Consider the following 23,073-nt stretch of genomic DNA (forward strand, 5'->3'; position numbering starts at 1 on the left):
AATCTTTAGAAATACTCATTCTATTAATCATTAAATAAAGAAACAACAATATTAAATAAAAACAAACAGAAATTAATCCTTAAAAAAAGCTTTTCCCACAATAAAGTTTTTCAAAGAAAAGTAAAGAGCTACATTAGACCAAAGACGAGCAGAATTAAAGCCAAATAATAATTCAGGCATTCCAAGCTTAAAATGAATCCAAAACGAACAAAAATTACGATAAATATTAAATCAGACAGTTCATCGTAACGAACTGTAAGTAAGGTGCTATCCGGCTCAATACTAACCGAATCTCTAAAAGACGGAATGTTCATACCAGTAGATATATCAAAAGAATCATATTTTTTTGCTGATTTCAAATATATAAGTCTCATTAAGTTTAGTTGTCCCTATTAAAGGTTAAGAGCCTGAGAAAATTTGCATTTTTCCAAAAAAAAGAGGAAACACCCCCTTCTAAAAGGCATAGAGTTTTAACGAAAATAACGACATCCAATTCAGCGTACCAGAGACTGTAGAGGGTTAAATCTCCTATATAAAAATGTGGAATTTTGCCAGAACTTTTTGCCAGAAGAAAGATCACGGATACGTGTTTATTTTTTGTTTAAAATTAATTTTTTTATTTTCCCAGGGGTGATTGTAACGACCCGGTGGTCCTAGAATGTCGTTAGAGGGCTCATTCGGACTGGAATTAAATCTCTAGTGCTCTTTTTAAGTGATTAAATAAAAAAACAAGTTTTTTTAACGGAAAGTAAGGAGCGACATCAAAACTTAAAACGAACAGAAATTACTTCGTATATGAAAGGGGCTGCTTCCTCATCACCGCTCCGCTCTTTACGCTAAAGTTTGACTCTTTCTATTAGCTCTACTTTTTAAAACAGTAAAAAACTTTAGCGTAAAGAGCGGGGCGTTGATGAGGAAGCAGCCCCTTTCATATACGAAGTAATTTCTGTTCGTTTTAAGTTTTAATGTCGCTCCTTACTTTCCGTTAAAAAAACTTGTTGGTAAGACTAAACTTGATTAAACTTATATATTTAAAATCAGCATTAAAATGCAATTCTTTTGATGTAGCTATTGATATCAAAATTCCATTTTTTAGAGTTTTGGTTACTATTGAGCCGGGTCGCTACTTACTACAGTTCGTTACCACGAACTGTTTGACTAAAAATATTGAGATGAGAACTTTATTTGCGCTTTATTGAAGTCAAATACATTTTCACCGTTTTCTCTTTTATCAGACAGTTCGTGGTAACAAATAGTTCGTGTTAGTAAGGGGCGACTCGGCACAATAGCAGTCGAAACTCTAAAAACCGGAATTTTGATAATAATAGATATATCAAAAGAATTGGCTTTTCATGTTGATTCCCAATATACCAAGTTGATAATGCTTAATGTTACCCATGTGAGCCTGAGAAAATTTGCCTGATCTTCGGAAAAGGGAGGGAAACCCCGAAAGTCAAGCGATCTTAGCCAAAATCACAGCATTAGATTCAAGATAACAGATAACCATAACAGAGCTTCAAGCTCCTTTTTGTAAAACTGTGGAATTTTATAAATTTTGACAGAAGAAAGATCACGGCTGTGTGTTTATTTATTTATTCTTTTTTGTCTGTTCTTTTTTTCTTCTTCCCTGGGGTTATCGTATCAAATCCATGGATGGCCCTAGAAGATTGGTATATAGCTGATTTGAATGGAGACAAAAAGTACTAGTACCCTTTTTAAGTAATATAAAAGATTGGAGGACACCTAACCCCCCTCCCACGCCCATTTTCCCTCAAAGACATCGGATCAAAATTTTAGGATAGCCATTTAATTCAGCGTAGTCGAAAAGTCCAATAACTGTGCTTTTGGTTATAACATGATCATCCTTAGTCCCTGGAGAAGTGTTAGTAAGTTAAGTAATTTGCCCATATTGTTCACATACAGAATTTGTTATTGAGAAATATACGGAAATTTATCTGCAGGAAGGGGGCATTCTCTATGGGAGAATTTTCCGTGGGGAGGAGAGTTTCCGGGGAAATTTTCGATAAGAAATACTACACAGGGGGAGAACGAAGGGGATTCCCTGGCATCATTTGGAAAACAATCAGAAACTAAAATTAAAAAAAAAGAAGTTATTTCATCTGTAAGGAGCAACATCAAAACTTGAAACGAACAGAAATTATTCTGCATATAAGCCTGTCACGCCCTCAATACAAGCTCTTTACGCTTAAGTCTGACTTTTTGTCCAGATCCTTTAGGAAAGACTAATCAAATACAAGGATCCTGAATTTTGAATGAGCTTTACGACTTTAGCGCAAAGAATAAGGGTTAAGGACGTGGCAGCCTCCCTCATATACTGAATACTTTCTGTTTGTTACAGCGTCGCTCCTTACTAACAATAGAAAGAACTTGTTTTATGGCACTTGGTATCTACCAAGTGACATATAGCGATCACAAATTCTGTCGGTCTGTCGGTCTCTCTCGGTTTTGCTACTTTAGGTACTTCCAGGTAAGCTAGGACGATGAAATTTGGCAGGCGTATCAGGAACCAGACCAGATTAAATTAAAAATTGTCGTTTCCCCGATTCGACCATCTGGGGGGGGGGGGTGGAATGGGGGGGGGGACGGTTAAATCAGAAAAATTAGAAAAAATGAGGTATTTTTAACTTGAGAACATATAATCGGATCTTAATAAAATTTGGTGTTTGGAAGGATATCGTGTCTCGGAGCTCTTATTTCAAATCCCGACCGGATCTGGTGACATTGGGGGGGGACCTAAAATCTTGAAAAACGCTTAGAGTGGAGGGATCGGGATGAAACTTGGTGGGAAAATTAAGCAAAAGTCCTAGATACGTGATTGATATAACCGGAACGGATCCGCTCTCATTAGGGGAGAAGGAGGGGGGAGATTCTGAAAATTAGAAAAAATGGGTTATTTTTAACTTACGAAGGAGTGATCGGATCTTAAATGAAATTTGATGTTTGGAAGGATATCTTGTCTCAGAGGTCTTATTTTAAATCCCGACCAGACCTAGTGACATTGGAGGGAGTCGGGGGGGGGGCTAAAATCTTGGAAAACACTTAAAGTGGAGGGATCGGGATAAAACTTGGTGGAAAAATAAGCACAAGTCCTAGATACGTGATTGACATAACAGGAACGGATACGCTCTCTTTGGGGGAGTTGGGGGGGTTAAATCTGAAAAATTTGAAAAAATGAGTTATTTTAAACTTACGAAGGAGTGATCGGATCTTAATGAAATTTCATATTTAGAAGGACCTCGTAACTCAGATCTCTTATTTTAAATCCCGACCGGATCCAGTGTCATTGGGTGGGAGAACGGAAATCTTGGAAAACGCTTAAAGCGGAGAGATCAGGATGAAACTTGGTTCGAAGAATAAGCACAAGTCCAATATATGTGACTGACATAACCGGAACGGATCTGCTCTCTTTAGTGGAATTGGGGGGGGGGAGAGTAATTCGGAAAAATTAGAAAAAATGAGATATTTGTAACTTACGAACGGGTGATCAGATCTTAATTAAATTTAATATTGAGAAGGATCTTGTGCTTTAAAATTCTAATTTTAAATCCCGACCAGATCCGATGACGTTGGGGGAGTTGGAGGGGGAAACCGGAATTCTTGCAAAATGTGAAAATCGAGGTATCTTACGAATGGGTGATCTTGATATATAGAAGAATCTTATGTCTCAGATGCTCCATTTTCAATTCGAACTGAATCCGGGGACATAGAGGGTTGGAGGGGAACCAGAAATCTTGGACACCGGAAATCTTGGAAAACGCTTAGAGTGGAGAGATGGAGATGAAACTTGATGGGAAGAATAAGCACAAGTTATAGATACGATATTGACATAATTGGAACGGATCCGTTCTCTTTGGGGGATCTGGGGATTGCTAATTTGAAAAAATTAAGAAAATTGAGATATTTTTAACTTAAGAATGGATGACCAAATCTTAATGAAATTTGATATTTAGAAGGAACTTATGTCTCAGAGCTCTTATTTCAAATCCCGACCAGATCGCTTGACATTGGGGGGAGTTGGGGGGGGGGGATCGGAAATCTTGGAAAACGCTTATCAATGTCGTAGATATGTGATTGACACAACCGGACTGGATCCGCTCTCTTTGGGAGAGTTAGGGGGTGGGGTTCAGTACTTTGGCGAGTTTGGTGCTTCTGGACGTGCTAGGATGATGAAAATTGGTAGGCGTGTCAGGGAGCTGCAAAAAATTGACTTGATAAACTCGTTTTCCCTGATTTGACCATCTGAGGGGCTGAAGGGAGAGGAAAAATTAGAAAAATTGAGGTATTTTTAACTTACGAATGGGTGATCGGATCTTAATGAATTTTGATATTTAGAAGGACCTCGTGATTCAAAGCTCTTATTTTGAATCCCGACCGGCATTAAGCCTCTGATTTCCCTTTTAAAGAAATGTATTGATTCTTAGAATTTTGCTAGAGCTAATACCATATGAGCTCTTAGCTCCTGTTTTATTTAATAATCAGTATAAACCCAAAATTGCCCAGACTTTCAGGAATGAATATGCATATATTGTACTACAGGCCTACCCTTCTGCTAGAAGTTGGTAGTGGGAGAACCGAGGTGGTGCAGGAGGAGTCAAGGGTCTACTTTATTTTTTCACTAATAAGGAATTAAAAGATTCTTGTGTGACCCAGTTTCAAACTAGCTACAATAGGCCTGCCTTTCTACAAGAAAATCGGCAGGGAGAGAGCGAACTTTTTGGATAAAATCATACTTAGTGAAACCTTGCGTGATTCTAATCCAAATATGTTCCAACATGCACACCTTTCTGCTACAATGTTGGCAAAGGGACTGGACAAATCTTCGAAAAAAAATATATCAGACTAGCATGAAAAATTTGACAAACTACAGGAAGGGTAATAAATAGTAGAATATATTCGAAATTGAAATATCATTCTGGGTTGCATTTATGTGCAGTGCGTTATTGTTATTAAGAACTGCTTAGCACTTCTGACTAACAAGTGAAAACGTTTTTCAGATGTGTTTCTTCGTTTTTTTTTTGTTTTTTTCTCTCTTTTTGTTCATATACTTATCTTTTGATCTTTTAAGGGATTTTCTTTAATATTTAGGTTACTTTGCTTTTGCTTTACTTTCATTTTTTCTGTTGGTAAAGATTTCCAGGTGTAAAACGGGAAAAATGGGGCTTTTTTTTAGTCTTTTTCAAACGCGAAAAACAGTACAACAAAGCATGTTTTGGGTACAATTTGGTCAGAAACCGTAAAACTTTATCCCACTTTTAAAAAAAGTGAAGAGCACATTATCTAGGAATTATTCTTAATTTATAGGCATTCAATATTTCGGTGGGGAAGGGATGCAGGGATGTGACGGTAGTACCCTCTTACGCATGTGTCTGCAAGGGAGCGTTTTCAACAACTGAATCTCACTCAATATCTTTTATCTTTCTCCTAACTGTTTGCCAACGACACTGCTGCAATTAAAAATTAAAATCCAATCAGGCTTTCTAAAAGAAACTTAAGATCTCATTTTTAATGATCTAGTAAGTAGAAATAAGGAAGTTAAGAGTAATAATGTAATACAAGGCTATAACCTGGGCTAGCAAAGCACAAAAAATGCACTAGTCCACTTCTTACATGCCTATCTCCATTTTGATTTGAAGTCAATTATTAATTTGAAAACCCCTCTAAAACAGAATAAAAAAAAAAAAAATACTAGAGAACATGTCACAGCACCAGTCCTCTTAACGGAACGATAAACAGACATAAAGTGGTTATCTCTAAAATATTTCCTGTCAGATATCCTTTAATTAGTTCCGGTGTGAAAGAACAGTCAAGATCCTATATCTAGACAGAATGCATGAAATGGAAAAATGGCTAATGTTTCTTGTTTCTTGGGAAACACGACAAAAAAAGAGGAAACATTAGACAAGAAGGCAGTAGCAGGGAAATGGGTTTAAGTTTTATTGAAGATAAAAATGCAGCACATTTTCTTTTAAAAGTTTTTAGGCAATGAGGAGGAAGTAGCTGTTTTACAAGGATTATAGATAGACAGATTAAATAAAAAAACAAGTTTTTTCAACTGAAAGTAAGGAGCGACATTAAAACTTAAAACGAACAGCAGCCCCTTTCATATACGATGTAATTTCTGTTCGTTTTAAGTTTTAATGTCGCTCCTTACTTTCAGTTGAAAAAACTTGTTTTTTTTTATTTAATTCCTGAACGTTTTTGAATCAATGCATGTTTTGATTTTGGCTCTCTGCAGAGAAATAATTAAAACGAAATTTGCATATTTTTTTTTTTTGGCTAAATGGCTTTCTCATAATTTTGATCGAACGATTTTGGGAAAAAAAGAGCGGAGGAGGAAGCCTAGTTGCCCTCCAATTTTTTGGTTAATTAAAAAGGCAACTAGAACTTTTAATTTTTTACGAATCTTTTTATTAGTAAAAGATATACGTAACTTATAAACTAGCTTACGTAAAGAATTTTTTATTCTCATGTTTTTATTACACATATGAGAGGGTTCGCCCCCTCGTCAGTACCTCTCTCTTTACACTAAATATTAAATTTTGTCCCAATTCATTAAGAATGACCCCCTGAATCACAAAAACCGTAGAATAAATAGTTGACATTACTAAAAATACTTTAGCATAAAGAGCAAGGTATTAGGAGGAGGTGAGCCCCTCATATGGGTAATAATTTCTGTTCGTTTTAAGTTTTAATGCTGCTCCTTACTTCCAGCTGAAATAAACTGAAAGAATTTTTTCATATTTATTTTTTCATTGTTTTTTTTTTTAAATAATGCTAGTAAATCCTGCGCTCCCTTCATGGAAATTTTCTTCCCCCATGACAAATTCCTCGATGGAAAGTTCCCCCAGTATATCCCCATCTTCTCAACCCCTCTCCCCAACCAAAAAATCCTCCTGAAAACACCTGTACACTTCCCAATAACCATTACTATATGTAAGCACTGGTCAAAGTTTGTAAATTGTAGCCCCTCCCACGGGGACTGTGGAGGAGTAAGTCGTTTCCAAAGACATAGTTATAAGGTTTTTCGACTACACTGAATAAAATGGCTATCTCAGAATTTTGATCCGTTGACTTTGGGAAAATAATTAGCGTGGGAGGGGGCCTAGGTGCCCTCCAATTTTTTGTTCACTTAAAAAGGGCACTAGAACTTTTCATTTCCGTTAGAATGAGCCCTCTCGCAACATTCTAGGACAACTGGGTCGGTACGATCACCCCTGGGAAAAAGAAAAGAAAAAATAAACAAATAAACACGCATCCGTGATCTGCCTTCTGGCAAAAAATACAAAATTCCACATTTTTGTAGATAGGAGCTTGAAACTTCTACAGTAGGGTTCTCTGATACGCTGAATCTGATGGTGTAATTTTCGTTAAGATTCTATTACTTTTAGGGGGTGTTTCCCCCTATTTTCTAAAATAACACAAATTTTCTCAGGCTTGTAACTTTTAGTGCGTAAGACTAAACTTGATGAAACTTATATATTTAAAATCAGCATTAAAATGCGATTCTTTTGATGTAGCTATTGGTATCAAAATTCCATTTTTTAGAGTTTTGGTTTCTAATGAGCCGGGTCGCTCCTTACTACAGTTCGTTACCACGAACTGTTTGATAAGTGTATTTTAAAGCGAAATATACGGCCATGAACACAGAAAATAGTATAAATGAAAGACAATATTTACATAAACTTAGATCAGCAATCATCATAGACACTTAAATGAAACACTACATTAACCTAATAATAGTACTTGATACTTGGAGATACGGCCATTGAAAAAAAACACAACAATTGGAAAAACTTAAATGAAACATTACATTTACTTTATACTAGGAATTTTCTTTTTTTAGTAAAAAAATACCAGTTACCTCGCTATTCTATAAATAAACCGAGGTGACGTACTATTTAAGACACCTGGAAGTATCAACTTATTTTTTCAAAATATCCCTTCGCTTATCGTAGAGTGCCCCTGGCACCGGCTCAAGCAATGCACCAAATAATCATCTTTAAATCTGCAAAGCGGACAATCGTATCTGTCTTCATTGGAAATCTTTCTTTAGAATATTTTTTAAATCTTACGCTACTTGGGAGACAATTGGAACTGAGCTGCATCCACGACGTTAAATATCTAGCTGGTAAATTCATCTTAAGATATGACTCCTGCCCATAAATTACCTTAATATTTTTATACATATTTAATGTTACTTATTTTCTATCTCCTCACTCCATTTTTGGATCATTTGATTCTCTAGTATCTTAATCTTGTTCTCCCTATTTGCATTTATATCCATTGGTCCTCTACCTTTATTCCAAATAAAAGAATATCCTGTATGTCTAAAATGTCTTCTATTTTTAGTGGCCATGATCTTTTTTTCCTACGAGAGTAAATCTTCATCAGCTGCCTTAAGCCACCTGTGACTCTGTAACTGGATGACTCTCAACCAAGACTTAATCATTGAGACTAGTCTGTAACTTTTTAGTGCCCATATACCTAGATCACCATTTACAAACTGCGAGTGAGTCGTTTTCTATGCAGCCCAAACAATCTCTATATGACAAATTCGTTTTCTTGAAAAGTAACCGGGGCCGCACCTGGAGATGAGCAAAAATTATGCAGATTTCAGTACATTTATTTGAATAATATTATCTATACCCATCCATCCACACGTACCAAGAATGGTACATCAAGCGTGCCAAGAATGGCTGGAGGTCAGTCCTTTTAAAACCCATACTTTATGTAGCTTGGGTATTTAATTCGATATTTTTAACACGGAAGCTGTTGCCACTTAAACCTTTGGTGCTTTGTTTTCCAATAAATATTTTATCAAATTACTAATGACGTTGAAGTAAAAAATCCATTTTACCATATGGAACAGTCTTAAGTCTATTCATGCCTAAAAGCCACGATCCTAAAATTTTTCTTTTAGATGTTTCAAATTTTTTTTTGTTTATGCGGGCTATACCAAACTTCCATCAATGTTGCCACGTTGAATGGCTAGGGCAAATAAGCAACACTAAATAGTTTAGTTGGCTAAGTTAATTCACAATACTTTTGTATAAAAAGATTCAAAGATTAACAGTCTGTTGATTCCCAAATACAACTACGCCCTCAAAGGAAAGCTACGCCTTCTTATGCTGGTTAGTGCCAGGTTTTTAGCTTATTTTGAGGATTTTCCGCGTACATTTTTTTTTTAATTTCGTACCCGCTACTACCCAAACACTGCACAGCTCAATAGGATATATATAACTGTGTAAGTTTCAAATTAAATAATTCAAACAGACTGCACTTTCACTGTCCTTGGTACATTAATATTTTCAGTGGCTTTGTTGTGGGATGCACTTTCAAGGTATAATGTGTATACATACACACACACACATATATATATATATATATATATATATATATATATATATATATATATATATATATATATATATATATATATATAAACCTGATTATTAAACCATCATACATATAGCCTACCTTGTAATTATTTTGAAGGTCGCCACTATTGTCACGTACGTGCTAGGGTGTAAAGCATCCACCAATACATTCTTATTTCTTAAATTACTACCCAGTTAAAATTTTTAGACGATTTTCGGTAAATATGGAAATTACTTGTTTTGCGTACTTAACGTAGATAGTCAGTAGCAATTTTTTCCAAAAAATCTTCCTGATGTTTTCACTATCAAACAGTTCGTTGCAGCTAACTGTAAGTAAGGAGCGAATCGGCCTAATAGTATCCGAAACTGTAAAAAAAAAAGGATTATTTTATAACAATTACTTCATCAAAAGAATTGGCTCCTTATGCTGACTCAAAATATTTATTGCTCATTAGATTTAATGATACCAATGAAAAGTTACGAGTCTCAGAAAATTTTACCTGATTTCTGAAAAAGAGGGGAAACACCCTCAAAAAGTAAAGCAACCAGTGATGGTGTGAAGATCACATCATTAGATTCAAAAATATCAGAGAACTCCACAGCAGAGGTTTTAAGTTCCTATATACAGGAGTTTAGAGGTTTGTGTTTTTCCCTGAGATCAAAACATCAATGATGCGTGTTCATTTGCTTTTTGTTCCTAAGGGGTGATCATGTCGAACCGATAGTACTATAGGGTTGAGAGAGGGTTCATTAAAGCGGAAATTTAAAGGTTTTAAAGACCTTTTTAAGTGAGCGAAAAGACTGGAGGGAAACAGAACCCCTTCCCACACTCCTTTTCCCCAAAGACATCCTATCAAATTTCGAGATAGCTATTTGGTTCAGGTTAGTCAAAAAATCCAATAACTATGTCTCTGGGGATGACACAAGCCCGCCCAGCTCCTCAGGAAATGGCTGCAAGCTATGCAATTCCCCCATTATTTGCTATTGGGAAATTTAAGCACATCTTTCGGGGAGGATTCTCTGCAAGGGGAGCGGTAACACTCTGGAGGAAGTACACCATATTCACGGGATGGATTCTCTGGAATTCATGTCCGGAATTTTACTTTATTCTTTTCCTTTAGCTTCCCTGTTTTACAAGTGGAAATAATTTTCCAAGGGGGAACTGTCTGGCGGAAATTTTCTGAGAAAGTTTTGCGCGGGGGGGGGTCTGGAAATCATATAGGAAATATTTTATATGTCTTACTGTCTTCTTGGCAGTACGATTTTACACACAGGAAACATTTCTAAGGAGTATTGTCCGGGAAAATTTCTGAGGGGTGACTTTCCGCAGGAAGAATTTTTCCTGGGGAGAAATTCCCCAGGAATTTCTCAGATATGGATAATTCAGATATGGATTTCTTTTTTATTTGCGTTACTTCCTCTATGGATGCTCAATTTTACATGTGGAGAGAAAATTCCAGGGTCAACTGGCCGGAGGAAATTTTCTGAGAGGGCTTTCAGCGAGGAGGGACTTTCCGAGAATTTCCTCGGGGGAAAAATGTCCTGGGGAATTTTCTGGGTAAATTTTCCACGGAGGGCGGGATTTCTCATTACGATTCGAAAAACGACCAAGAATTAAATCAAAACATCTTTTAAACGGGAAGTAAGGGGCGTTAATACTTAAAAGGAACATATATTATGTAGTATATAACTAGTGCTACCCCCTTCTCAACCCTTCATTCGTTATGGGATTTTTTCAGCACTTTAAATCAGTTTCTATTCCAATACAACGGCCCTTGCGTTTCAGATCTTAAAGGATTGTGACAGAAAAGTCACAGTTTAGCGTAAAGTGCGACGGATTGAGGAGGGGGAATCCCCCTATTACAATATTCGAATCATCTATGTATAGATATTAATAATACTCTGTTTTTCAATTTAAAATGTTGTTGATTAAACTGTTTGCCTTTTTTTCTTACTCAATTCTACTGTTTCAATCGGATTTGATGTAAAGTCATTTATCAGAAACAAGCACAGAGGGGGGAGGGGTCTTGGCACAATCCCCCAAAATACCAAATTTCTCGAATTTCTGGGGACTTTTTATTCAAATTACCTAACACAAATTGTGTTTTTATTATTGCCTCCCTCACACCAAAAAGAATAATTAATGCGTAAATGGGCGGCATAAATATAAGGCAATGTAAGCTATCCACCATAACCAAATTTGACAGGTAAGTTTAAGTTCATAACAGAGATGTATACCCTAGCAGGGATTTCAACTCGATACCTAGGTCAGGTATAAAAATAAGCAATATTTTTTTTGATTAAGCTCTTGTCAAAAATGGCTGAACATTGCTTCAATTGACAGCTACCCGGGATATCCAGCTTCTTAGCCAGAAAATCAACTTGTTAAATTTTTCCAGATGAACTTTCCAGTAGTTCTACACAGACAGCACTGATTGAAAACATTCCCTCCATTCTCATTTCTCCAATACACCTAAATGGATCAAAATCTTGCTTGTTTACGTGTGCGAGCATAAAACAAGGCCTACTGAAAAAGAAGGTGTCCTGCATGATTTTTGGAAAATGAGAAGAAGAGATCCCATCCGAGGAAATTTCCAAAACACTAGGGAATCTTAACTTGCAAATTTTAGCCCGACCAGACAAAGCTGATTGAGAGGAATAAATTTTGTTCTTCAAAGGCTTCAATTTCGCTTTTCACCTACATTTCAAAAATGTTGCTTTTCTAATCAATTTGTGTTCGTCTTTAGTTTTATTTTAAATGCATCCGGAAAAATTTATTTGTCTAAACAGGCAGTAAAACAAAAGAGATAAACGTGAGTTTTGTTAAAGCATAGCACTAGTATGTTCCGACACTAATTAAATATATTCTGGTCAGCCATTATAGGTAAAAATTTGCATTTTATTTTTTTAATTAGTCAAAAAGGTTTTCAGAAAAAGAGATTTTTAAAAAAAAGTAAAGAACCATATTAGAAATTAATACGAGCGGAAATAAAGTCCTGTAAATAATGATTAAAACATCAAAAGCAGGTATTACTATCACTGAATGACTGAAATCCGAAAAAAACAGAAATTAACATGGATAATCACAACAAATCCAAGGATAACATACACTACAATAAGTAAATAATTGAATTCTAAAACGAGCAGAAGTTAAAATGAACCAAAAGTGAGTCAAAAGTGATTGGACTGAAGTAAGATGTATTTTTTCCCAAAAACTGTTTTTGTCAGTCTTTTATTCGTGTTACAGCAAACAAGCTGGTATAGCACATGAAAGATTCAACTATTCTAGAGTAATCCTGTCGGGTAATCCTGTCGAATTATAGGAGTAATCCTGTCGAGGCATGAAGAAGTTAGCCAAAAAATATCCAAAACATTAAGGAACAATTTCTTTTTCTTATTTCCTGGGTGCAAAAGACAAGCTAAAGTGAATGAAGAAAAACAAATTACTATAACACATAATTGTTGCTAATCATGCATTTAGAGGAATTCATGTCGGGGGGAGGGCCTGCTCAACAGGACATTATTGGGAGGGGGAGGGGTGAAAACCCAAAACTGTAAAACACAGTACAGGCATATTGAGTGGAAAATATAAAGGATTTCGTAAAAATCTCAGGATTTCGGGATTGGAAAGGGGGTGGGGTATTCATTTAAGTTTACTGAGATTCCGATATGTTTACGAGACATCAGAACTAAATGAATTAGTAGGAAGTATTTTAAAGTGTTCACGCTGTATGCATACTTATTTTTAATAGCACTTGCAAGTGCAAGCAATGTAATTTGTAGGTGGTGGTAAATCTTGCCTCTATTAGACCGGATCAGATGCACTTACCCGTGCCGTAGTATTGTTAGGAGTAGCTTATCATTGAGCAAAAAGTTCAACTGATTTAAAGTTTTTGAATGTTTTTTATTCTACTTGGATAACAAAATTATATTTATTTTAGTGTGATTAAGACAAATTTATTTTACTTTCCTGGATTTTATAGCCTTTTTCCTTGCTGGATGATTGTGCAAAAGAAAAAAAATAATAAACTCACTTTTGAAATGTTAACACAAGGAATAGCTATTTTATTCCTTACATTCACATCTATTCAGATACTGGCTACGAATTCTAACCTTAGAAATTCCAAACGTAAACCTGGAATTACAGGCGCACGACAGGGAAGCTTCATTGGCTAGGTTCCGGAATATCTACGTAAACCTGTCTTCAAATTCATTGTAGGTGTTTGATTAACAGACAAGATAGAAAAACATCTGCGTGGAGTATCGGGGGTCATAAGTGGATTTTCTTAACGGCTGATAACAGCAATCGTCTGCGAACTGTGTTTTGAAAAACAAAAATGTTTACAAATCAGATAGAAAGAATACTAGAGTATTGTTTACATGTGTAAACATTTTAAACACATATAAGAGTTTACAAGCAGTGGCGTTGCAAGAGATGTGCGGGCCACTCATGGCGGCCAGTAAACGCAGCCTATTCACCTTCCTTGTTTTTTTTTTTTTTTTTTTTTTTTTTTTTTAAATAACAACCCCACGTAATGTCAGGCAATATTGTGACAATTTCTATTTTGCCACGATAAATATTATAATAGGTATATATATTAGAACAATATCTATTACAGTTAGTATTAGTATTATAGTAAGTATAGTATTGAAAAAAAAGCTAATTAACGGTCATATGAAATCTTGGGTGAATAATGGTCTTTGTCCTAGTGGCATACCAACAGATTTAGAAAGACAGGTACGATTAATATTAGAGAGTGAAGAAATTCAGCATTGACAAGGGCTGGTTTTTGATTCTATAACTCTTCAGCATTATAATCAGGCAAAACCTAGTTCTGGAGAGGAAGTTTATTTTAAATTTAATTTACCGGCTATGATTCTACGTCGTTGGATTCAGCTTAGGGCGAATTGTCTTCCAATCCAGAACAGGCAAAAAAAAATTATAGAAAAAAAGATAGCTGGTCCTAATAGGCCGTATGTTTGTCCCCTTTGTAAAAATGAGGACGAAGACTTGGATCATTCTCTCCGGAAATACCCGGTGCTCTTTGATTTACGGGAAAAAAATTTACATGGGATTAATTTGATGCTTCCTGGTATTCTGCAAAATAGTAACCCAACCACAATATTTCGAGTGGGAGTGTATATAGATAAATCCTTAGTAAGTAGAAAAAGTTTATATAATTAATTTCATTTGTCCTTAGATGAGGTATTTTCGCGTTGTATTCTATTTCTGCGCGTGCTTGTAATTTGTACTATTGTTTAATTTACGTGCTTGTTTGTTATCTATTTATATTTTTGTGTGTATGTGGCCCTTGGGCTTCTGAAATACACTTATCTATCTATCGATCTATGAAGGGGTCTTACTTATGTATACGGGTGTTTGTCAAACCATTCCTTGTGGTGGTTTTTTTTTAGATAATTAAATAAAAAACAAGCTTTTTCAACTGAAGTAAAGAGCAGCATTAAAACTTAAACGAAGAAAAATTATAACTTGTATGAGAGGGTTGGCCCCTCCTCAACACCAGGCTATTCAAATAAAGTTTTTTTTAATACTTTTAAAGAAGCTTTTGATTGTTTTAATTAAACAACCATTGTGTTTTGGGAGTCATTCTTAAAGTACTGGGACAAAACTCAAACTTTAGCGTAACGAGCAAAGTGTTGAAAAGGAGGTAATTCCCCTCATATACGTAATAATTTCTTTTCGTTTTAAATGTTAATGTTACTCCTTACTTTCAGTTGAAAAAACTTCTTTTTACGGCACTTGGTATTTACCAAGTGACATATAGCGATCGCAATTTCTGTCGGTCAGTCTGTCTGTCGGTCCCGCTTTTGCTAGTTTGGGCACTTCCAGATAAGCTAGGACGATGAAAGTTGGCAGGAGTATCAGGGACAAGACGATATTAAATCAGAAATAATCTCTTGCCCGATTTGACCATCTAGGGGGGAGAGAGCGAACAAGATAGTTGAGAAGAATTTTATTTGCCGGTAAAACAAATGATTGTTCTTCATAAGCATGATTTGTGGTCTAGTATTATGATTCTCGCTTACGGTGTGAGATGTCTCAGGTTCGAATCCCGGACCACCCCGATTTTTACATGAAGAAGATCTGAAACTAGATACCTGTTCAATATAGCGATCGCCGAAACTAAGCAGGCGTATCAGGGACCCGACTAGATTAAAGTAGAAATAGTTGCTTCCTCGATTCGACCATCTGGGGGGAGGGGAGTGTAAGGACGGTTAATTCGGAAAAATAAGAGAAAATGAGGTAATTTTAACTTAAGATCTGGTTATGAGATCTTAATGAATTTTGATATTTAAAAGAACCTCGTGTCTCAAAGCTCTTATTTTAAATCCCGACCGGATCCGGTGACATTAGGGGGGAGTTGGAGGGGGAAACTGGAAACCTTGAAAAACGCTTATAGTGGAGGGATCGTAATGAAACTTGGTGGGAAAAGGCTATTGGCTCTTCCGAGCTCGTCACGAGTTGCATATGAGCTCTTGGCTCTTGTTTAATTCACTTTCTGGTCGTTTTTTTTTTTAAATAATACCAGGAAATCTGGCTCCATCTCCACGGAAAAATCCTCCCTTCCCACGGAAATATACTCTTTATAATTCAATCCCGGTAAAAATTTATCCCAGACAATTACCCTTAACATCTCCACATGTAAAGTCGAGTTGGTAAAGAGAAAGCAAGACATATAAAAAGAATACTGTATAGGTATTTTGGCAAATACCCAGTGTAAAATTTGCCCCGAGAAGTTCACCCTCTGGAAACTTTACTCCCCATGGAAAATTCTGCCCGTGGAAAAAACAGCAGAGATTCGCCCTCCCCCACCTGAAAAATGTATGTATACTTCGCAATAACGAATAATAACTCATACGTAAACAACGGGCAAATTTTATAACTTAAAGACCTTCCCTAGGGGCTATGGGGATAATGTTATCCCCAAAGGCACAGTTAGTCGGTCTTTTAACTGCGCCGAAAAAATGACTCTCTCAAAATTTTTATCGGGCAATTTTGCAAAAAAAGGGTGTGGGAGGGGGCCTTTTTGCCCTCCAATCTTTTTAGTCATTCAGAAAGGGCACTAAAAGTTTTAAATTCCGTTCGAATGAGCCCTCTCTCTATATTCAGGACTGCTGATTTGCTACGATCACACGTGGAAAAAAAAACAACATATAAACACGCATCCATGAATTTTCTTCTGGCAAAAATACGAAATTCCGCATTTTTGCAGAAAGGAGCTTGAAACCTCTACAGTACAGTCCTATGATACATCTGATGGTATGATTTCCATTAAGATTCTTTGACTTTTAGCGGATGTTTTCCCCCTTTCCCGAAAATCAGGCAAAATTTCTAAGGTTCGTACCCTTTTGTGGGTAACACTAAACAGTGAAAATTGTATATTTGGAACAACGTAATAAGCCGATTCTTTTAATACATCTATTGATATCAAAACTCTGTTTTTTAGAGTTTCAGTTACTATTGACCTGCATCGCTCCTGACTTACAGTTCGTTACCACAAACTCGTTTGATCGTGCACTACGAAAAGCGATAGTAATCGAAACTCTATAAGAAAATATAATTTTTGAATCAAAAGAACTTTTTTTCGTACTGAATTTAAAACAAACAATTTTTCAAGCTTAAAGTCACGCATCAAAAGTCATCGAAATAAACCAATACTACTACTACACATACTAAAACATGAGCTAAAAGCGCATATGGCACTTGTGACGAGGCCGGAAGAGCCAAGAGCTCATATGGTATGAGCTCTAGCAAAATTCTAAGAATCAATAGATTGATTTAAAAGGAAAATCAGAGGCTTAATGCAGGTCAGGATTTAAAATAAGAAATCTGAGTCACGAGGTCTTTCTAAAAAAGTAGGTCCTTGACTCCTCCTGCACCCCCTCGGTTCTCCCACTACCAACTTCTAGCAGAAGGGTAGGCCTGTTGTACAATATATCATATTCATTCCTGAAAGTCTGGACAATTTTGGATTTATGCTGATTATTAAATAAAACAAGAGCTAACAGCTCACATGGTATGAGCTCTAGCAAAATTCTAAGAATTAATACATTGCTTTAAAAGGAAAATCAGAGGCTGAATGCCGGTTGCGATTCAATATAAGAGCTCTTAGTCACAAGGTCCTTCTAAATATCAAAATTCACTAAGATCCGATTACCCACTCGTAAGTTATAAATACCTCATTTTTTCTAATTTTTCCTCTCCCTTCAGCCCTCCAGATAGTCGAATCGGGAAAACGACTTTATCAAGTCAATTTGTGCAGCTCCCAGACACGCCTACCAATTTTCATCGTCTAAGTACGTCCGGAAGCACTAAACTCACAAAAACACTAAACCCCACCCCCTAACTCCCCCAAAGAGAGCGGATCCAGTACGTTTACGTCAATCACGTATCTACGACATATTCTTATTCTACCCACCAAGTTTCATCCCGATTTCTCCACTCTGAACGTTTTCCAAGATTTCCAGTTTTCAAGATTTCTGTTTCCCCCTTCGACTCCCAATGTACTCGGATCCGATTCGAGTTGAAAATAGAGCATCTGAGACATAAGATCATTCTATACATCAAGTTTCATTAAGATCCGATGACCCATTCGAAAGATGAAGATACCTCGATTTTCACGTTTTCCAAGAATTCCGGTTTCCCCCTTCAACTCGTCCAATGTCACCGGATCTGTTCGGGATTTAAAATGAGAGCTCTAAAGCACAAGATCCTTCTAAATATCAAATTTCATTAAGATCTGATCATCCGTTCGTAAGATAAAAATACCTCATTTTTTGTAATTTTTCCGAATTACTCCCCCCCCCAACTCCACCAAAGAGAGCGGATCCGGTCCAGTTATACCAGTCACGTATCTTGTACTTGTGCATATTCTTCCCACCAAGTTTCATCCTGATCTCTCCGCTTTAAGCGTTTTCCAAGATTCCCCCCCCCCCCCAATGACGCTGGATCCGGCCGAGATTTAAAATAAGAGATCTAAGGTACGAGGTCCTTCTAAATATCAAAATTTCATTAAGATCCGATCACTCATTCGTAAGTTAAAAATACCTCTCTTTTCTAAATTTTCGGAATTAACTCCCCCCCCCCCAATTCCCCCAAATAGAGCGGATCCATTCCGGTTATGTCAATCACGTATCTAGGACTGCTGCTTATTTTTCCCACCAAGTTTCATCCCGATCCCTCCACTAAGCATTTTCCAAGATTTTAGCCCCCCCCCAACTCCCCCCAATGTCACCGGATGCAGTCGGGATTTAAAATAAGAGCTCTGAGGCACGATATTTGCCTTCTATATATCAAATTTCATTAAGATCCGATCACTCGTTCGTAAGTTAAAAATATCTCATTTTTTTCTAATTTGTCCGATTTAACCGTCCCCCCACTCCCACCCATATGGCCGAATGGGGGAAACGACAATTTCTAATTTAATCTGGTCTGGTTCCTGATACGCCTGCCAAATTTCATCGTCCTAGCTTACCTGGAAGTCTTAACCTAGCAAAACCGGGACAGACAGACAGACAGACCGACACACCGACCGACAGAATTTGCTATCGCTATATGTCACTTGGTAGATACCAAGTGCCACAAAAATCAATGCGGCACCAATCCACCTGAGGCCAACACAAATACACACGGTCTTCCTCCATCCCAATATATTGAAAACCTCCCTCTTTACACCCTTTGAAGAAGTTGCAATTTCCGTTATATCCTTCGTTACGATTTCCTCCCACCCAATCTGGGGATGACATGCTTTTCGTTTGGCCCTATACGGTGGGCCGAAAAAGACGACCTTTGGCAATCTGTCCAGGGCTTAATCTGCAGAACGTGTCCTAGCCATATCAACTCTCTCTCGTTATAGGTATAGAAAGCTAGATAACACCACATTTCTAGTAAAGCCTACTGTTTGAAATACGCTTAGTCAGACGGGTAACCAAAACAACCCGTAGACAATTCCTCTGAAAACATCTAATAATTCCTCCTCCGTCTTTCGGAGTTCCTACGTTTCAGAACCATGCTTGACCATTGTCATCATTATAGCCTCCAATATTCTAATCTTGGTTCGCAAACTTATCTTCATATTCTACCAGATTTTTTCACTTGTGAAAAAACACCCTGAGCCTTGACTGACACCTGGTGGCAAGACTACATTAACAGACGCAAAAAATTCTTGCACATCGACCCAAAAACATTTTTGAATAAAAATTCTTCTCCATCCCAACTACTTAAATAAGGATTGATTCACATGGCCCGAATTTTTTTATGAGGAGTTAAAAAAAAAACCCACTAAACTTAGGACCAATATAAGATGTTTGGGGAGAATCGCAACCTCAGATTTGAAAGGGAACCAGACCTGAGGGTTTCTCCCTGTGTATGTGCCTGCATGCGAAGTGTAGTTCTAGTTGACTATATCGAAATTCAAGATTGCCGTTTAAACAATGCTAACAATAATAAATATCAATTTCTGAAACTAAACTTCTAAAATATCTTCTAAGGAAAATAATTTTACTGTATTTATTGACGTAGAAACATGACTTTTTCAATATTTGTCAATAATGAACTTCCGACATTGGAATCTGAAGCGGTGTGGAAATTAGGGTGCTCTTAAATTAGACCATTTTCAATGTACCTTACAACGTCGCGATTCTTTGAGGTTGGCAAGGATTCCGTCACCACATATTTATTTTTGTGCCCGTCTCTTAGATTAGCGTTTTCAATATTTATCATTGAAGGAGGGAAGAAACCTGATTCAAGAACGGAAACCGTTGCTTCTGGAAAATTTCACGATGGAAAGACTATGACGAGCAAAATGAAAAAACAAATATAAAGGAAACTAAACATAGTCAATGCAAAAGTATTGGCTTGGAATAAGGTGATGTGCAAATTTTGAGTCATATTGCCATTTCAAAACGCAGATCTCTTTACTTTCCTTTGACTTATTTTGTGGAAAAAGTTTTTAAAATTAATTTCTGTTCGTTTGTTATTGACAGAGTTCTTCTCACGGAGGAAAATAATATTTTATGTCTTTTCAGTTTTTTCTATAAGAATCCATAGTGTAGCTTGCTATTTGTATGTTTGAGATCCCTTTCATTTTTGACACGTTCTGATTATCCTTGTAGCTTGTAAGTATCGTTGCCACTTATCTTCTAACCACAGTTTTCTTTGTTCTCGCTGTCATTTATATTCTAACCACAAATTCTAAACACATATTTCGTAGTTCTTCTATTTTATTTTTTGATTCGTTCTGATCCTTGTTGTCGCAAGTGTTGTAACCGCTTTTTTTCTTTTTCTTTGTCTTTGCCTCGTTGTTGATTCTCACTACCGCTTATCGTTTAATCACATATTTCTTTATTCTTGAATTTTGTTTATCATGACTTCAGGCAATTTTTCAGTAGCCGTATATATTTTGTTCTTCACTTTCGTTTTCGAGACATCGTAAATTTTCATTGCCGCTTATCTTCTAACCGCACATTTCTTTGTTCTTCATTTTTGTTTTTGAGCCGTTGCAATTTTCGCTGCCGGTTATTTATTAACCGCTTACCGCATATTTCTATGTTGATTCTAATCACATATTTTTTGGTCTTACTTTTCGTTTATCATTGCTTCAGGTATATTTTCAATGGCCTTTTCTCTAGCTGCTTTGATTGGTATAGTCACATTTAATAGCCTGTTGTTCATTTTCACAAATTGTGAATCTACATTTCTCAGGCCGTCCTCTCGATCTTGTCTCGTTTGTTGGTCCAGTTTCTTCATTTTGGTCAATTGTTAGTTTACGTTTATCTCCTCTAGGTATTATGAAACTCAGGCACGTACGCAGGAATTTTTTTCGGGGGGCCCAAAACCTTCGAAACAGCAGATATAAAGTAGCACTTTTTATGGCACTTGGTATTAACCAAGTGACATATAGCAATCGCAAATTCTGTCGGTCTGTCTGTCGGTCCCGGTTTTGCTACTTTAGGCACTTCCAGGTAAGCTAGGACGATGAAATTTGGCAGGCGTATCAGGGACCGGACCAAATTAAATTACAATTAGTCGTTTTCCCGATTTGACCATCTGGGGGGGGGGCGTTAATTCGGAATAATAGAAAAAATGAAGTATTTTAGGTTGATCAGATCTTAATGAAATTTGATGTTTGGGTAATTTGATGTTTGGGAAATTTGGGTAATTCTGAAAATTAGAAAAAATGAGGTATTTTTAACTTACGAACGGGTGATCGGATCTCAATGAAATTTGATGTTTAGAAAGATATCGTGTCTTAGAGCTCTTATTTTAAATCCCGACTGGATCTGTTGACATTGGGGGGGATTTGGGAGGGGGAAACCTAAAACTTGGAAAACACTTAGAGTGGAGGGATCGGGAAGAAACTTGGTGGGAAAAATAAACACAAGTCCTAGATACATGATTGACATAAACGGAACGGATCCGCTCTCTTTGGGGTAGTTGGGGGGGGGGTATTTCTGAAAAGTTAGAAAAAATGAGGTATTTTTAACTTACGAACGGGTGATCGGATTCAATGAAATTTGATATTTAGAAGGATATTGTGTCTCAAAGCTCTTATTTTAAATCCCTACCCAATCTGGTGACATTGGGGGGGGGAGTTGGGAGGGGGAAATATATAACTTGGAAAACACTTAGAGTGGAGGGATCGGGATGAAACTTGTTGGGAAAAATAAGCACAAGTCCTAGATAAATGATTGACATAACCGGAACGGATCCGCTCTGTTTGGGGTAGTTGGGGGAGGGGTTAATTCTGAAAAATTAGAAAAAATGAGATATTTTTAACTTACGAACGGGTGATCTGATCTCAATGAAATTTGATATTTAGAAGGATATTGGGTCTCAAAGCTCTTATTTTAAATCCTGACCGGATCTGGTGACATTGGGGTAAGTTTGGGGTGGGGGAACCTAAAATCATGGAAAACGCTTAGATTTGAGGGATTGGGATGAAACTTGGTGGGAAAAATAAGCAGAAGTCTTACATACGTGATTTACATAATTAGAACAGATCCGCTCTATTGGAGGGGAGGGGGTTTAATTCTGGAAAATAAGAAAAAATACGTATTTTTAACTTACGAAGGAGTGATCGGATCTTCATGAAACTTCGTATTTAGAAGGACCTCGTAACTCAGATCTCTTATTTTAAATCTTAACCAGATCAAGCGTAATTGGGGGGGGCAGTTGGGCGGACCGGAAATCTTAGAAAATACTTAAGCGGTGAGATCAGGATGAAACTGGATGGGAAGAATAGAAGCCTGACTAAGATACGTGACTGACAAAACCGGACCGGATCTGCTCTCTTTGGTGGAATGGGGGGGGAGTAATTTTGAAAATTGAGGTATTTGTAACTTACGAAAGGGTGACCAGATCTTAATGAAATTTGATATTTTAGAAGGATCTCATGCTTTAAAGTTCTAATTTTAAGTTCCGACCAGATCCTGTGACATTGGGGGAGTTGGAGGGGAAAACCGGAATTCTTGGAAAACGTGAAAATTGGGGCATTTTTATCTTACGAATAGATGATCGGATCTTAATGAAATTTGATTTTTAGAAGGAATTCGTGTCTCAGAGCTCTTATTTCAAATCCCGACCAGATCTTTTGACATTGGGGGGAGTTGGAGGGGGAAATCTTGGAAAAACACTTGGAGTGGAGGAATCGGG

The 23,073-nt window shown here is 36.8% G+C and overlaps 1 protein-coding gene across 8 annotated transcripts in view; it reads right to left on the reverse strand.

Moving 5' to 3' along the window:
- LOC136036193 (uncharacterized) overlaps positions 1-23,073 on the reverse strand; it is a 139,323-nt gene that overhangs the window by 93,830 nt on the left and 22,420 nt on the right. For 2 of the 8 annotated variants that reach the window (XM_065718278.1, XM_065718276.1), the window contains exon 1: positions 13,433-13,523. The exons of 5 other annotated variants lie outside the window; for them this stretch is intronic. The gene's annotated coding sequence lies outside the window, so the exon portion shown is untranslated. Of the gene's footprint in view, positions 1-9,498; positions 9,518-13,432; positions 13,524-23,073 lie in introns of those variants that run through there. One more of the 8 variants, XM_065718277.1, reaches the window with a different exon arrangement.

This window comes from Artemia franciscana, chromosome 15, assembly GCF_032884065.1.
Source record: "Artemia franciscana chromosome 15, ASM3288406v1, whole genome shotgun sequence".
In the NCBI taxonomy this organism is placed as follows: Eukaryota; Metazoa; Arthropoda; class Branchiopoda; order Anostraca; family Artemiidae; genus Artemia; species Artemia franciscana.